At 48.6% G+C, this 16,893-nt stretch overlaps 1 long non-coding RNA gene across 1 annotated transcript; it reads right to left on the bottom strand.

Moving 5' to 3' along the window:
- Window positions 1–4,762: 4,762 nt before the first annotated feature.
- Window positions 4,763–10,758, bottom strand: LOC126642412 (uncharacterized). The gene is made up of 4 exons (XR_007629436.1): window positions 10,662–10,758; window positions 9,592–9,800; window positions 7,833–7,895; window positions 4,763–5,132 (listed from the first exon to the last, which is right to left on the bottom strand). It is a non-coding gene; the product is annotated as an uncharacterized LOC126642412 (long non-coding RNA).
- Between the last annotated feature and the right edge of the window lie 6,135 nt (window positions 10,759–16,893).

The following is a 16,893-nucleotide window of genomic DNA, read 5'->3' as shown; positions in this document are numbered from 1 at the left end:
ACATCAAGTAAGGCGGGGGAAATTTAACTAAACACGGCAAAGGGAGAGGGGGAAAAGCAGCATCGGCAGCGCGGGGTGATGCTGCGGCGACTCCGCGGGGAGCAGGGCTGGAACAGGGGGGCAACCCCCTCCTTGATCCCCTTCTCGGTGCCATCCCTCCCCGCCCCCGATCTCCAGGGAGCACCTGGGAACAGGGTGGGGTGCACAGGGATCTCACCTGCCCCAAAGCACCACCCCACAGGCAAAGATGCTCCCAAACCGAGCCCCCCAGGAGGGCTCCGAGCTAAATTAAGTCAAGGCAGTAGGAGGACGTGACAATGCTTTTGCTCTGCAGAGCATCCTCACCTGCATCCCCTCCCAGCCCCCTGCAGAGGTCCTGCTGGTGCACCAGGGGGGCTGCAGGCAGTGCCCACTCACACATTTCCCTCCCCGGGGTCCGTGGGGACTGTTTTCCTCCTCATTTCTCTCTCACACACACCCTGAATGCTTTTCAAACCAGTTTTCCCAGGTCCTCATAAATACTGTTAATTCTTTTAGTATCTGGTGATGCAGATGAGCAGCAACACAGCAATGTTCCAGAGGTGAGAGATGTAATCAGATCATCTGTTAGGGATTACTGAATAATTTAATAGGAATCACTTGTCACAGGTCCACAATTAGCAGAGGCTCCACTAGAGGATTTTCCCCTTTGGTTGTTCATTGCAAAAGGATTTTTTTTTATTCTGGAGTCCTTGTTACTGGAGCAGGAGGTGGGATCTCTGTAGGGATGGGCTCATGCAGGGCCCTTTCCAAGTCCTGGGATCATGGAGCACAGAATTCAGGAAATTTGCAGCACTCTGACTGAGCCTCAGTGGGAACAAACAGCTCAGAACAAACTGGAAAAAGCTTTCTGTGTGTTTCCATCAGCAAATGTCCGAGGGAAGGTGGTCCCAGTGCCCCTAAGAGTGTTTTAGCAGCTTCAGGCAGCTCTTCTCTAGGAGGGAAATCATCCCATTCGTTTAAAGTGAGCTTAGGAAAAGGCAGCCCAGGGAGCAGCTGTGGGAAAGCTGGCATGTCTGACTATCCCACAGAGCTCTATCTGTGAGATACTTCCCTCAGCACCTCCCTTTAAGGTCGATGCTTTATAGCCCATAAAAGATGAGGATCTTTAAAAAGCATTAAGCTCCTCTTGACTTTACCAAGAGCAGCACAACGAGGCCAAAAGCATCAGTGGTATGACAGGATTTGAACACATCCTCCCCTGGCACCTCAGAAGGTGTTTTATTACCATGGGCATCACCTTCCCCCTGGCAGGGCTCACAGTGGGATTAAAAAAAAAAAAAATCCCCAAATTCAAAGGAAGGAGGAGGAGTAGTGACTTACCTGTGGCTGAATTTCTCTGTGGTTGCACTGTTTAAAGTGCCTTCAAAAACCACCTGAGCAGCTTCTGATTAACCCTGGCAGCACGTGGTTGATGCAGCTCAGGATGCTCCATGTGAGGGCCCAGGTGCAGCTGGAGCTCACAGGGCTTAAAATAGACTTGAGAGATGCAGAAGCCCAGCAGTGAGAGCTTCTTTCACACAAAATGTTTAAACAAGATCAACTTCACCTTAAGTTGCTGCAACCATGGAGGGTGGCTTGGTTTGGGTGTTTCTGACCTCAGAAGAGAAGAGAAGCCCCCTTGTTTGACACAGATGAAATGGCTTTTTTCCAAGACATCAACAGCATGTTCCCAAAGGGAAATCTCTTTGCTCCCTCTCCTTTGGTTTTATACCCACCCAGTTTCATTGACCTTCCTGGTAACAGTCATGGCTTGCACTTGGGTAAATGGCAAAAACAGCAGCTCTGCATTTTGTTTTAATTTATTCCTCTTTTGAAGTATTTCTGAATTAATATCAATAACCTTGTTATTGAACATGAGCTCCAGAGTGTGAGGCCCTGTATGGTCCTTCCTCTGGGAAAGAGCCCTGTCCCACAGAGCTCCGCTCCCAGGGCATAGATCAAAGAAACCAAGAGAAATAAAAGGAAAAAAATTGCCCAGTGGGAACACAACTCAGATCTTCTGATTCCCGCAGTGCCTTACAAAGACTTTGAAAAATACCTCTTCAGAAATTTGGAAAGGATTCAGGGTCTGGAGAACCTGCCCATGGAGTGGGGCTAAAGATGGTCCAGCTCTTTCACCAGCACAAGGATGGGCTGAGAGGAGGATGTCAAGGGCAAGGTTTCTGTACATGAAAGCTCTTTCAGCTGCCAAAAAAAGCCAAAGCAAGAGTCCACAGTTTGGAGTAGAAATAGGGCCTGGTTTTTTTTTTCCTCAGGGAAAGATAATCAGACTGTGAAACAACCCAGCTGAAGGCTCGGTGCCCTCTCCATCGCTTGGCACAGTTAAATCAGAGCCAAGAGCCTTTCCCAAGGATGCATCCCAGCTCCTCCAGAAATTACAGGGGAGCTGCCCTCCACAAAACTCTTGCTGTGTGGTGCAGGAGAGGAGATAAAAACACACCTGGTTTCTCTTCTTGATTTATGAGATGCAGTTTAGGCCAGTACTTTGCTTTCCAGATCACGCTGTTCTCTAGGGCAGAGTTGGACAGAAGGGGATGGCAGGGGTTGGCAGGCAGCCCCTTCCTCTTTGCTGGGAGCCACAGGAATGTGCAGAGCCCTCTCATCTCTCCCCTGTTCATCACTCTTGTACCATCAGCGAGGTCAGATGCATCTTGTCCCCTCCTGGGACCGCTGGCTCGTCCGACACTTTGCTGGTGTTCCTTCAAGAGCTGCCCAGCACTGAATTGATTTTCCAAACAGACCCAAACTATTGATCCCTTTGTCAGAAAAATGTCAGGGGGAGAGATGCCAGGCATGAGCATCACTGTCGTGGGACTTCAGAGTGTGTGACAGGAGGACTCGCTGCAAGGAGCCCTCTGGGAGCTCTCATTGCTGGGTTAGCAGCATCTGATAGCGGGGGAGCAGGAAATCTATCCTCAGAAGAAATCACACCTCTGTGATCCTCCTCAACAGCCCATTTCATGCAGGCAGGCTCAGTGATGAACACAGGACGTGGCTCCTTGGAGAGCTCTCCGTACTGAGTTGTCTCCCTGTTCCTTTTTCAGCCCACAGCATCTTCCAGTCAGAGCCTCTGGTGGCTCAGCCCCTCCTGGGATTGTCCCTCCTCACCTTCACCACCCGCAGGAGAGACTCCATGGATATTCTGGTCATGAGGATATCATGGAAAAGTCACAGATTAGCCAAGTCAGAAAGGTGATGACACCCCCAGGTCCCAAACAGACTTGGTAGGAAGGAAGGACGTGGCTGCACAGTTAATGTCCACTTGAACACCGAAAAGCTGCCTTGGTATCTACCCATCCCCTGGTGTGCTGATAAAAATCTAGGACCAATTCCAGCTGATTTCAGGCAAATTTCATCGATACATCACCTCCTCTAAGGACCTGGTCTCTTGAGCAGTTGGTTTTGAGTCAGACAAGGCCTTTCCATGCATTTTCACCTGCTGCCTTGGCACTGGGAATTCCAGGTGCCCCCAAAGGACAAAGGAGATGGGAATGAAAAGCAAGGTGGGCGCACAGATCTGAAAACATGGCGTTTTGGTTTTTTTAAAGCAAACATCTTTCATTCTTTGCAGCTCTTCACCTCCCTGCTCAGAAGTGGGTTGAGGAGCAGACACTGCCAGACTTTGATTCATCCCCTAATGCTTCAGGGAGACCGAGGGAGAACCGGTCAGAAACCGGTGGCGTGCACCAGGAATGGTAAGAACCAGCCTTTGCCATCGGAGAGAAGGAATAACACAAAAGCTGAGGAAATGGGGAGCTGCAGAAGGCAAAGAGCAGGAAGGGAACTGGAAAAGACAGAACTAATGACAGGAGAAAAAAAACAAATGCCATCCAGGTCGTTTTCTATTTTAGGTTTGCAGCTCCTCTCTTTGTTTGCTGCGCTGAACCAGCACACGGCTGGGAGCGGCGAGGGGACGGGGCGGTGGGTGGATGTGTGAGACAGCAGCCCTGGTGGCATCCAGCCTCGGTGGCATCCAGCCCTGGCACTGCAGCCAGCTCCACGCCTCCAATCTCTGGGAACTGCTGAATCCTTTCCCCATTGACACAGGAAGTCTCGGACGACCCCAAGGCAGAGTCCGCTGTCGGCAGCAGTGCCCCAGGCACAAACACCTTTGTTACATTCCTCTCCCTGTCATTTACCTTGAGCTCCCTTTTTCCCGGTGCAAACAGCGTGTAGGGATTCTTCCTTTTGTCCCAGTGACTCCCCGGACCTTTCCAGGTGTATCCAGGTTTTCCAGGCGGTTGCACAGCCGGTTCCATTGGCATCGTTGTGTTTTCCTTTGCTTTCTGGTCCAGCCGTACCTTTCCCCCTCATCAGATGCTTCAGTCCAAGCCTCACAGTTGGAAATTTTGTTTTGCTCCTTCTACAAAGTAGAATACTGGCTTTCCTGGGTTTTCATTATCCAAATAATTCAAGGACCTGAGCAAAGGAGATAAAACCCCACACGAGGGAAACCTGGTGCAGGAGGGCAGAACTGTGTGAAGCAGCTCCTCTGCAAACATCCCCTTCCTCACTGGCACTTTAAAGTTATTTTTACAGTTGTTATATTTGTTTTGAAAGAAAATGAAATCCACATTAACAGATTGAATTCCCAGCAACCTTGAATGCACACAATGATCAATCCTTCATCATAGCAAACTCTTCTGCTACTCGAGCCAGGCAAACCCAGCGTATTCCCAGTGTTTCTGACACCTGGAGGGAATCCACAGTTTATGCCACATTTTGTTATCAACAAATGGGGTCAAAGAGGATAAAAACTAACATCAGAGCTGCAGTGAGCCTGAGTCACACAGGGAAGATTGCCTGTGCAGTTTAGCAGCCTGATCTCTTTTAAAGTAGCACCAAAGTGCTTCAGGAGCCCCTTGCTTGGGAGAGATTTCCGTGGGAAAAATAGTGGAAAAGGTGAGAGTCCAGTAATTTTGCAGTGTTTACCTCTTTATTTGTGGTACACAGATAACAGGCTGAGTGGCTTCTGGGGCTTTTTCCGTGGTATTTCTGGAGGGCAGCTCTCAGATGGAAAGCAGTATTTGCAAACATTCAGGGTTCTGGTCTCTCGGAGATTTTTCAACTCACGGAAAGATGCAAAAAGCCTCAAAAAAAAAAAAAAAAGGAAAAAATTAAAAATGAACCAAATAATTTCACAAATTTCCAGAATTAATATTGGCTCAAAGGGAGGAAAGTACAGATAACAGCTTATGTTGCTAAAAAACCCCTTTTGCACTGTTTTGGCTTCAGCATTATGGCCAACTGCTAAGACTTTAGAGTAAAACTCAGCATTTCCCAGGGCCCAGATTGCATATTGGACCATATACCCTGAAATGTTTTTATTTAATTTGAGTCCACATTATGCTGCCTACATATGGTGACACACACATTTCATTTTATGTAGCAGATGCTGCTTTGCTATTGAGGATGTAATATACTGAGTACATTATAGTATCATTTGGTCTAGGGTAACTGCAGTGTTTTTTAACTCTGATTAGCCTTAATTTTAAAGCTGATTTCCCGAGGAAATGAAGCCTGTGACATCCCACTCTGTGCATGCTGGTGGATGTTGTACATCCTTTCGCTTGTCCATCGTTCTCTTATTTTTTTTAGAGCTCGAGGGCCTGTTTCAGTGCAATAGGGGAAAAGCCAGCTTGCTTCCCTCACAAAGTGACTTCATGTGGGAGCTTAAGTTCATGATACAGGTTCATGAGTCCTGGGAAACAGAGCTGACACAGCACTTTCCCCTAAACCATAAGCACTGCTGAAAATTGAAGAGATAAGAGTGGTAAGCACCAGGGAAGAGGCATCAGTCAGGCTGAATTGTGCTGCTCTACCCGAGGACAAAAGCCCATCTGAGTTTTAATTGGAAGCTGATTAAAGTCTGCAAGCGATTTCAGCTTTGCTGACCTCCCTGCTGGCTCACCCTGTGATTCCACAGTCAGATCCCGTTCCAGCATCCATGGTGTGGCATCCAGGCAATCCCGAGTCCTGGCACTGAGGGGGTGGTGTTGGTCACAGCTCCGACCCAACCTGCTGACTGCACCCAACCCCCCCGCTCCTGTTTGCAGCTGATTCCCACAGAAGGAGCAGAGCTCTCTGAGGAGGCAGCAGGGGCACAGCTGTGGTTGGAATGCCCGGCCCTGGGAACACCAGGAGATGTGCTCCTGCAGCTGAGGTTGATGGTGCTCTCAAGCAAAACACCACGAGAAAATAAAACAGCAGAATAACTGCATGGCTGTGCCCACCCTCCAGCTGGCACAAACAAGGGCTTGGTCCCTCTTTAAGAGGCACCTTCCCTCCCTGGATCTCCAGAGCTTGGAGCGAAGTGTTTCAGGAACGCTTTTGTGCCGTGGGCCAACACGAAGAAAAGGGGCTGTGGGGGGACAAGAGTCCCCCTTGCAGGGACCCCCAGCAGTGCCAGGCTGCAGGACCTCAGCTGTCCCATCAGCTGTGCCCACCACGTTGGAGGCAATGCCCAGGCTGATGGATGGCACAGCCAACACCCCGAGCTCTGCACAGCCCCAGATTCATGAACTCTGCCGTGATCCAGTACGAGCTCTGCCAAAAATGGCCATAAACAGCACTTAGTGATGCATAATATATGAAAATGGCTCATGCTGAGCTTTTAGATGGAGAAGGATTTTTTTTCCCTCTTAATACTATTACAATATTCTCCTGCAGCCATGGAAGCACCATCATAAATATTTAAAAGGAGGTTTAAAAGACCCAGTCTGTGCAGTTTGAATATTTATGGCCACCAAACCCTTGACCTTTAGATTTAGGGTACAGCATACATAAAGCAGCCTTATTTAACTATACACCACAGGTTGCCTGGGGATCAAGTCTGAACTGAAATCCTCTAAGCATTTAGCATTTTTAAAGTTTCTAGTTGTAAATAGAGTGCAATAAATAGGGATTTCAGTCAGAGGAGGGGTGAGCACAGGGTTAGGACTCCCTCCCCCTCCCCCGGGGAACAGCCCAAACTCCCCCCACACCTCAATTTTCCAGCACCTAAAGCAGAGAGAAAAATAACAATGGGGTAATCCAACAACAGTTGGTCAAGGTGTCAAATGCAGAGAAAAATGAAATATGGGGAGTAGCAGGGATCACTTGTTTTTATGGTTTCCACCAGCCAGCTCTGCTATGGTGCTGAGTCCCCATCACACAGAGTCGGGCGTGCTCAGCCAAATCAGGGCCTCAGCTCCTTCATTCAGGATTTTCCAGCAGACCCAGTGCCGTTGAATGCTTCAATCAGAGCCAATCAGAGATTTTCTGAACCACCCAGCTGGCACATATTTGTTAGTTGTTCCCTTTTTTTTTTTTTTTTTGAGAATTATGACTCACGCTCGGTGTTTTCAAGTCAAAGCCTCACATTCCCTCTGCTCGTCATCCCAGAGCTTTCCTTCCCGAAACATCTGCTTAGGATGGAGCTGAACCCATCCTGGACAAGCAGGAAAAGGGGGACACCACTGCTCGTGCTGCTGTGAACCCCAAGAACCTCCCCACAAAAAAAATTCCGAGGTGATGCTGGGAATGGGAGGACAAAGGAGGTTCTGGGAGGCAGGACTGGATCTCACGACAGATCCGTTGTGGAGTCACAGCAGAGGGAGTGCACAGCATCCATGCATTTGTGGTTGTTTATTTGGTCAGAGTAAGGCAGGAGCCTCACAGAAGCTCAAAGGCCCTTCAGATCTATTTGTAGCCAGGGGTTTGAAACACTCCTCTGATGTATTTTGCATATTTAAAAGCGAGAGGGAGGCGAGAAGATGAAACGGAAGAGTCGGTGCCAGGCAAACACTGACCTGTAAACCCCGCGCTCACGGGTTCCTGGTGGTCAGGCACCTGATGAAATCCCATCCCAGCTCCTGGAAAAGGCAAAACACGTGAATTTTTTAATCTATGTTTTGTTTCTTCTCAGCCTGCTCCTGCCTTTTTTCCCCCCCTGGATTTGTGTTGCTCCGAGGAGCCGCCCTCCCCAGCAGAGCACACGGCAGGGCTGGGGCAGCAGGTGTTGGGTTAAACAACCCCAGCCCAGCAGGGACGAGTGAGGGGCAACGGCTGGAGTGCTGTTTAAAGCTTAATGGGCTGGGTAACAAATGCTGGTGGCTCAGTTTGGACAATCACACTCTGAACTCATCTGCAGTGACGCCAAACGGGCACCGCTCAGATGCCACTTCCAGGCCTGCGGGGACAGGGATGTTCACAGCCGAGTTTTTGTGTGTGCTGCCGTGTGTCCAACTGCAGTTTTCCCATCCAGCCAGTGGCCTGTGTTTCATCAACGGAGAAATCTGCCTCTGTTGCTTTTCTGATGGTTGGTTTTTCCCTGATCCACTTCTGTGAGGTGTCCCTATTCCCCTGCTGCGGTGCTGGATTAATTACAGTGCTAACGACTGTCTTCCAGGTGTGTGTCCCAAATTATCTGTGGGAACTGGACAGCGCTTTTCTGACGTTCCCAGTTTTGTTGGCTGGAACTGATCCTGCTGCTACATTAGCTGGAAAATAAACAAACCCACAGCCAAGCTGGCCCTGTGCCCACTGCTGGGAACCTGCTGGAAAAGATGGAAGATCCAATATTGCAATTAATAGGTCCACGGGGGGGCTTTGGGAAGTGTTTCAGCGTCTCTAACCCTCTGCAATGTTTTCAGTGCTGCCTTTCAGACCGAGCCAAAAGCTTCTATGGATAATCCCTGTGCTTCCCAGGCTTGCTCCCCACGGAGACCCACCAGGATCTGCCTTTCTCCTCCTGTTAGCATCCTCCCAGGACTGCTGACAGCTTGGGGGGTTCAAAAGGGGAAACAGGGACAGCTGTCTCTGCTCTTCCCATCTCAGTTCCTTGTAGAGACACTGAATCAGAGAAGCCTTTTGCCATCCCAAGGCCTGACTGCAGGTCCCTTCGTACAAAACCAGGCAGCAGCTGTAGGTGCTCAAGGCCAGCTAAACCTGGAGCTTTTACCTTGGGTCTTTCTTCCTCCAGCCCCTGTTTTTTTTACAAACCCAAGGAAATATCCTTAAAATCCCTCTCCTCCTTTCCAATTAGGATGCTGCCAGGGTTCCTGGGGGTGGAGCTGGCAGAGAGGCAAGGAGGCTGCTTCTCCTTGCTTCCCCAGGAAACTCTCCTGCCTGCCAAATCAGCCAGGGATGGTTCCTGCAGCCTGGGGAGCCAGAAAGAATAATTATTTTTGTGTGTAAATAGTTGGGAGACATTCAGATGGGAAGAGCTGTGCAGATCATAGGAGGTCTTAGGGGGTGTAGGAAGGACTAATGTGAGAGTGGCCATAGGATGAACAGAAACGTGTGCTGGCTTTGGAGGGTGGGGGTGGTTCAATCTCTCATCTGGGGTGAAAAAGGCACAGAAAACCTCAGGATGGGTGGAACCAGACCTATTTATGTTACTAAGGGATCTGTCCTTCTCCTACTGCTTTTGGGAGCCTCTTTAATAAACTTTGCAGGGGGAAGCCTTTTCCCAGAACCCTCTAAGGGTGTGCTCTGGGGAATCTTTGGCACAGGAGAACTCGGGAACATTCTCACTGCTTTGCTCCCTCATGTGTTCAGCAATCTTACCTCCTGTCCCAGTAGTTTGTACTGGCTTTTCCTCACCACATCCCCATCCCTGAGCCTGATGGTCTCCACGGCAGGGAGGCAGCTCAGGGAATCACTCCGGTCCCTGGAGATCCCTCCATCCCCACCTGCAGTCCCAGCACTTTTGGTGCTCCAGCTCCCTGATTTTCCCTCTCCTGCCTGGGAAAGGGCAAGGAGCCGATGGAGTTAAGCTGTTTGAAGGAAGAGGAAGGTTATACACCTCGTCAAAGCAAACCTTTATGGGTGTTTGACTAGCAGCTGTTTGCAGGCACTCAGCACATTAGCAGAGCTGCTGCCATTTATTGTGCAATCATCATTTTAAACCCTCTCCTTTTCTTCCCTTCAGTCCCCAATAACCAAAATGGAGCAATAAAAATCCAGCCCAAGGGGGACAAATAATTCCCTTTATAGTTTCTCCCTGGGCCTGATCTCTTGCTGTTGGAAACAGGCTGGGAGCTCAGGCTTGTCTGTGCTGCCTGGGGAGGAGCTGAGCAGCCCAGGGACACCCCAAAACTCTGCTGCCACCCTGCCTGGGGTGTCAGTCCCCCAGGTGGGACCTGAAAAAAGATTTCAGAGCAATCCCATCCATGCCACCTGACAAAACCTCTCCAGTTTGAAACTGGTCCCGCTTCCCTTTCCTGTCCTCAGGGAGAATAAAAAGCCAAAGCCATGAAGGGAGCTAAACTGTTGTTTTCTCTGGCTCAAAGGCACTGCAATAGCCGTGTTTTTTAAAAATTAAATGCTTGCATCCAATTGTATTTGCACTGAGTAATGTCCTTATCCAATGCAATCACTTCAAATCACTGTTTTTCAAATCCTCTGGGGCATCTGCAGTGAACAGAGGGCCCAGGTCAAATATAAACCTTCTGGCTTATTTGGGAATGCGTGTGTCAGTGTTACCAGTGCATTAATGAACCATGTAAATCATAGCCAGTTGTTAAATAACACGGGGGTGAGGGGGGGAGAGGGAGGAGAAGGCAGAAGGAACTTTATACCCTTTATACAGAGAGCTTTGCAGCTACAAGAAAATGTGTGTCAGTGCTGCGACTTACCAGCTTGGAGGACATAAGTTTCCCATCCAAATATTGCTTCTTCAGAGGCTGGCTGCTCCCAGGAGATTCGGGGGAAATTTGTAAAGCCCGGCTTCACTCTGCCTTTAGAGGCACTTACAGAAGGCTAATAGGAATGATGGGAATATTTTTAGTTATTAAAAAAAAAAAAAAAAAAAGAAAAAAAGAGAAGGAAATAAGAAGGGAGAGAGGGACAGGTTGCTTGTCTTTTCCTGTAACATTCCCTGCAGGGCTGGGATGCAGGGAATGGGCTCTGCCGTCTGTCACTGGCTCCCAAACACGCAGTGGTGTGTCTTGGTTTGTCACTCACCTTGATAAAAACCCAGTCCTGAGAGGGGTTTCTCCGTTCCACATAATGTACTGTTATCATTTTAATATTAAAGGAAAAGAGAGGGGGAATTGGGTAACTGGACATATTGCTTGGCTGGAATTGTATATTTTTCCTGCTGTCTCCCTTTCCTCTCCATCTGTCCCGAGAGGCAACGTCCTCTCCTTTTCACTGCCCATAACAGCCCTGCACTGAAGGGTACCTGGGTTTGCCATTTCATCCCTGCTTGGCTGGAGAAACCCCTTCCCATCCCAGGAATCAGGGCTGGCAGCTTATGGGCAGCAGCTGCAGGGTCACACTCCATGCTATTTAACAGCTTGGGAGGTGTCAGATACCACAGCTAGAGCAACATCTTACCAGGAATCCTCCTGTTCTGCCCTAAGACAAGCCCCCATTGTTAATCCATGTGCACCAATGTTAAACAGTTACTGGATGGGGAGTGATTTGGAGGGGGGGTTATGCTCATTTTTTCACTCCTGGTCATGTCACCAGTAAAAAGTCTGTGTTTCTTCTCCATTTTATCAAGAAGATTTGATTCTCACTTTGATTGGCACTTTACCTGTCCAGTTGAAATCTTTAGTTGTTGCACATGGGTTGAAATCGTAATACAGCATCAGTCCTCACCGTGTTCTGTTCCTGGAAATACAAACCAGGATGGTAAAAGGCAGCATTGCCACTGTGGTTATCATTTTCCTAAGTCATCTTTACTGAATTCATAGAATCATAGAGTAGCTTGGGTTGGAAGGGGCCTTAGAGACCATCCAGTTCCATCCCCTGCCACGGGCAGGGACACCTTCCACTATCCCAGGTTGCTCCAAGCCCTGTCCAACCTGGCCTTGGACACTTCCAGGGATGGGACAGCCACAGCTGCTCTGGGCAACCTGTGCCAGGGCCTCCCCACCCTTCCAGGGAAGGGGAACATCACCATGATGTTCCTGCCTGCAGTCTGGCCTGTGATATCATGGCCTCCGGGAGATTTGTGTTTTGACAAAGCAGATGAGATAAAAAATAAATAGTTCATAATGATCCTCATCTGTTACAAATAAACAAATGGGTTATTTGTTAAATTAGCTCTGGATATTTTAAGTGCTGTCACAAAAAAAGAAAGGAATTGATTTTTGCAGTTATGTGATGACCATCATCCATGTCCCTCCCACAGCATCCAACTCTCACACACGGAGCAGGAGCCTCCGTTACACCCCCAGGTATGAACTCATCCCACAGATGAGAGAGTTTGGCTCCACATCTGCATTTGCTGTACTGAAACACACTCGGAAAGCTTTGGGCAAACAGAGCTGGTCCTCGAGTGTCTGAAAGCTGGGGGGTTGGGCTGAATGGTGACGAAAGTGACTCAAAATTGAGGTGAATCATCCCAACACTCCGCACGTGAGCTGGCCGGTGACGCCACACCCACCACAGTGCCTCATGTCAGCTGGGCTTTGATGGATGCACCCTTCACCACCCAGATCCCAAACACCCCGCTAAACACAACGAGAATAATGCATTAAGCTCATCCAGCAACGCTGGGATGGTATTTCCTCTCCTCTCCTTACTCTCAGCGTTGGATCTCTTAGATCATTTACCAGAGCTACGGAGGAGATGCGTTCATTTACACTGGCTTGCACCAGGTCAAGTCTAGAATCACTCATCCACGGGGAAAGCGTGACGATATTTCATGCCCAAGTAATCTGCCTTGTGAAAGAAATGAAGCTTATGTGGTGCTTGGGCTCATCTGCTCTTTATTTCCCGACCAGAGACATTTCCAGTGCTCATCACGATCATTAACACAAATGTGCAGAACCGTATGCACCAGGCAGCCGCTGGGAAACATCCACAGCCCAACTGGATCTGATTGCCCTGCCTTTAAAAGCAGAGCTTGCTCCTCGAGGAGCCAAGGATGGAGTTGGTACGTGGAGGGGGCTGGGGAGATAGTGCCTTGATTCCCAGTTTGGCTCAGCTGGCTGTGATTCCTGATGCATTCTCTACTCCAGGGCAGGGCATCTCTGCATTGTGGGTGAAGCATCTGCATTTTCCTCCACTCTCTGGGGGGACTAAAAAGACAATAGAGTAACAATAGACTCTACCTTTCTGGTCCATGATGGACATGGTGGCTGGCTCTCAGGTTTTGGCTGGTTACAGCTGCACCAGGGCATCACCTTCCAAGCAGGAAGTCCTTTAACATCCTCTTCCAGTCAACTCCAGACAAGATGACCATCCACTTTACGCCAGGGTCATGCAGTGCAAGTTCAGTTGGGAATGCAGGCAGAATATGGCCAAGGTGGGGTTGTCCATAGTCAAAAAAAGAGATTAGAAAAGTGCTGTTTATTTCAGAGAGCTCAGAGCCAGGCAAGGCAAAACCAAAAATACTGCCCAAATGTTTTTCCCTTGCTCCTAACCAAACCAACGTGCTCCTGCATCCCTAGACTGGTCTAATCCTCTGCATCACCATCAATTTCCCATGACAGATCCCAAACAAGATGGATTGGTGGTTTAGGAAGGAGGAGGGAAAAAAAAGGCAGGAATTACAAAAGGAAAGTGGTTTTACTGCTTCACCCCTTGGTAATTAATGCTGTTGTACACTAGTTCTCTGCTGAGAGCCTGTGGCCCTGGTCTGAAGCCTAATGGACCGTGCTGGCACGTGGGACATGACTTGACTTACCCCAATATCCTCCACCACCAACACACCTGCAGCAAAGCCCTCATTTGTTTCACTTAGTTTTCACTCATTTGTTTTCACTCTGACCACGGCACCTCGCTGTGGAAAACTGATCCCTTTCCATCCCTGCCCTGCTCACAAGTTGTTCTCCCTGTTTTGAGGCCGATTTCTGCAAATCCCTGTATTCATACAAAATCCCTTCTTTCGCTGAGTTGGTTTTTCCAACCAAGCTGGGATGAGACAGATATACATTTTATTTGTTTAATAGCAAGATGCCATCGGTGCCTCGAGCTGCACATTTGGTTTCTGCAGGAGTCAGGTGTTTATGTGCTGGAATAATGAACCATCAGCTGAGTCGCTGCAGAGTGACAGGGACATTCTGCATTTTATGGCTTTTTGTGAAAACAGTCCCAGTCAATAAGCACAGATTTTCTCAGGAGGAGAAGGCCCTATTTGCAATTGATATTTTCAAGGAAACAGTGAGCTCTGAGCTGGGATGAATCAGGGCAACAGCCCAGGGTGAGGTGTCACCGTGTCGGAAATAGCCAATGATCAGTCCAATGGATTGGTGTTCCTCTGGGACCTGGAGCTGAGAAATGTAATAACAACATAAATTTCTATTTTCTCTGCTGAGATTAGTTGCTTTGAAGCTCCATTACCCTGCCCTTTCCCTGTGATTTGGGTTTAGGGATTTTTTTTGCAATGGTTGATGCCGAACAGCAGGTAGGCAGCATCCCCCACACTGGAGTGTGTTGGTGGCAGAGGGACATCACCCTGAGGGGGTCACAGCTCTGCACTCACAGTCCAGCCCCAACCTGCTGACACAAACAGCAGAGCTGGAGAAAACCTGAAATTCCCACTCCTTGAACGATTCTAACACTTAAAATGGAGCAAAAGAAAGGAAGCAGCAAGAGCCAAGTTGAAGGGTAGTGCAGGGGTTAATAAAACCAGCAGCAATGAAACATTTTGAAATGTTTGATAAGAAACTATTCCTTGCTTCCAGGCTTGCAGTTTCCCTTATTTTTCTCCCTCTTTGAAAGATTTCAGAGTGGTAAGGATTTTAAATACATCCATATAATGCAGCTTCAGACAGCAAACAGGATTAAAACCGGGCTCCAGAAAAGGAAAGGAAGTCAGATTACTTGTCAAAATTAAATTTGCCTTTGGATGCCATTACTTTCTACATTAAAAAGCTCTGGGGATTAGGAGATAAAAGAGCTAAATCCAATCTGGAGACAGGCTCAGAGGAAAATGTCAGCCGGGCAGTAATCCAGGCTCTTTTCTCTAATAGGATCTTCCCGAAGTCAAAGAAAGTGAGAATAATTATTTAATTCCATTTTTGGAATCTGGCTTCTTTATCGACCTGGCTCAGCATCGCTGTGCCAGTGGTAAATCAACTGGTGGCACAGACTCCACAGCTCCAAGCACCTCCACGAGCAGTTTGCTTTACCCTCCATGCCAAAGGGGCTTTGTGTCACTCACCGATGGATTTAATGTGGCTCCACCGTGCCCAGCCTGGGAGAAGGGAATGGTCTGATGGACCCAAGTGGGTCACCTGGGTGTAATTCTTCACCATGACCAACAGGAGAAGTCCCCTTTTGGGTATTTCTTTCTTGTTTAAGGGTAATAAATAAAAAAGCACAAACGCACCGTCACACAGTTTCGTACCACAACCACCGTAAGGGCCTGATATTTTCCATCCTCCAAAGACCCAGAGGAGCAGAGCCTTTTCTAGCAGACTCCCCTTCATCTTTCGAAGTACTGAGCCAAAATTACAGCCTGCCCCAAATATCCCAGCACCTAAAAGGCTGTAACCATGGTTGCACAGTTATCTGCAGGAACGATAATCCGCACAGACACACATGTGTTGACTCAGAGGATGAGTTAATTCCTGAGCGTGGTACAAAAGACACAAGAAGCCCTGTTCCATCTGATGGATTCGTGCCGAGGTTTGCTTTAACCTGAGCGCTGGACAAAGCTCTTTGGCTACCACTGGGGATGGAAATTAGGAATCAATAAACATCGCTAGGGTTTAGTGAGGAGCTGTCCACGAGGAGGGCTCTGGCTGCCAAACCCAGGGAGATCAGAAGATGGGCTGTACTTGGGCTTGTTTAATGCAGGCCCAGAAGATCCTGTGGGTTCAGAGGTGGGCAAGAAGTAAATGGTAGATATGAAAGTGGGTTTTTTTAATAGCAGAAGAAAAGCAGGTGTCTCGGGAGAGCCAGAGAGCTCCTGCACTGGAGTTCAGTTGAACGCACGTGTCAAGCTGCAGGTCAAGAATTATTTATCCAGAGGCACTCTCCTACTGTAAAAAGGAATCAAAAGCAGCCTCGAAAAGAAGCCATAGGGCTCTACCATCAAGTAGGGAAAAGAAAGGCTCTACTAGACCCCAATGACTTTGGGGTTGGAAATGCACCTTCTCATGTTGAGAGAGCAGCTGAGTGCAGGAAGAAAAGCCAAGAACAATCCACATCGCCTCAGCCCCTGCAAAGCCAGACCCAGGGGACCCTCACCACCTCCATTCCAAAATTAAAGACCCGCTCTACCCTTCAGATCTTAAACATCACAGATGTGCAAATGATAAGGACAGGAAGGGCATTGTCCCCAGCACTGATAGCCTGGATTCTGCCACTCATGAGCAGGACAGTGCATGAAGAGAGGCATCACTCCCTGCATTTCTTTCTCCTTTTGCAGCATCTGAGATGTTTGAGCTCCAGGGGTATGATAATTTATACAAATAAAAGGGCAGTGAGGGGAAAAAACTGCAGCAAAGCCAGCCAAGTGGATGCACTGGGAGGGTTTCTGGAGCTGGGAATGTGGGTTTAATGGCAGAGGAAACTGTTTGGGTGACATGGTCACCATCAGTGCCCGTGCCAGCCCTGCCCTTCCTGCTTTGGCACAGGGGAGGAGGTCCTTCATGCCTGATGCATTGCCCTTTTTTTAATTAAACTAGCCATGGGGAAATACAGCATTTTCCTTCCGTAATTCATCCCCATGGCTCCCCTGTTTTGTCATTTTAATTAAAGCCAGCCCCAGCCAGAGTTTGGATGTTTGCAGTGATTAGTATTAAATCAAGCTCAGGCCTTGGGGACTGGCTCCTCTTTTGCATTTTCTTGGGTTTTTACAGGAAAAAACCAACAGGTTCTGAGGCTGAATGTGTGAAAAGGCCAACCCAGACACCGACTCAGAGATGTCAGGGAAGAGTTTACTGGGTTTCCTGAGCTCCTGCT

The sequence above is a fragment of the Myiozetetes cayanensis genome, unplaced genomic scaffold, assembly GCF_022539395.1.
Source record: "Myiozetetes cayanensis isolate MyiCay16 unplaced genomic scaffold, myiCay2020 scf23, whole genome shotgun sequence".
Lineage (NCBI taxonomy): Eukaryota > Metazoa > Chordata > Aves > Passeriformes > Tyrannidae > Myiozetetes > Myiozetetes cayanensis.
Note: the sequence above shows the minus strand (reverse complement) of the source record. Positions and strands in the feature narration are given on the sequence as shown.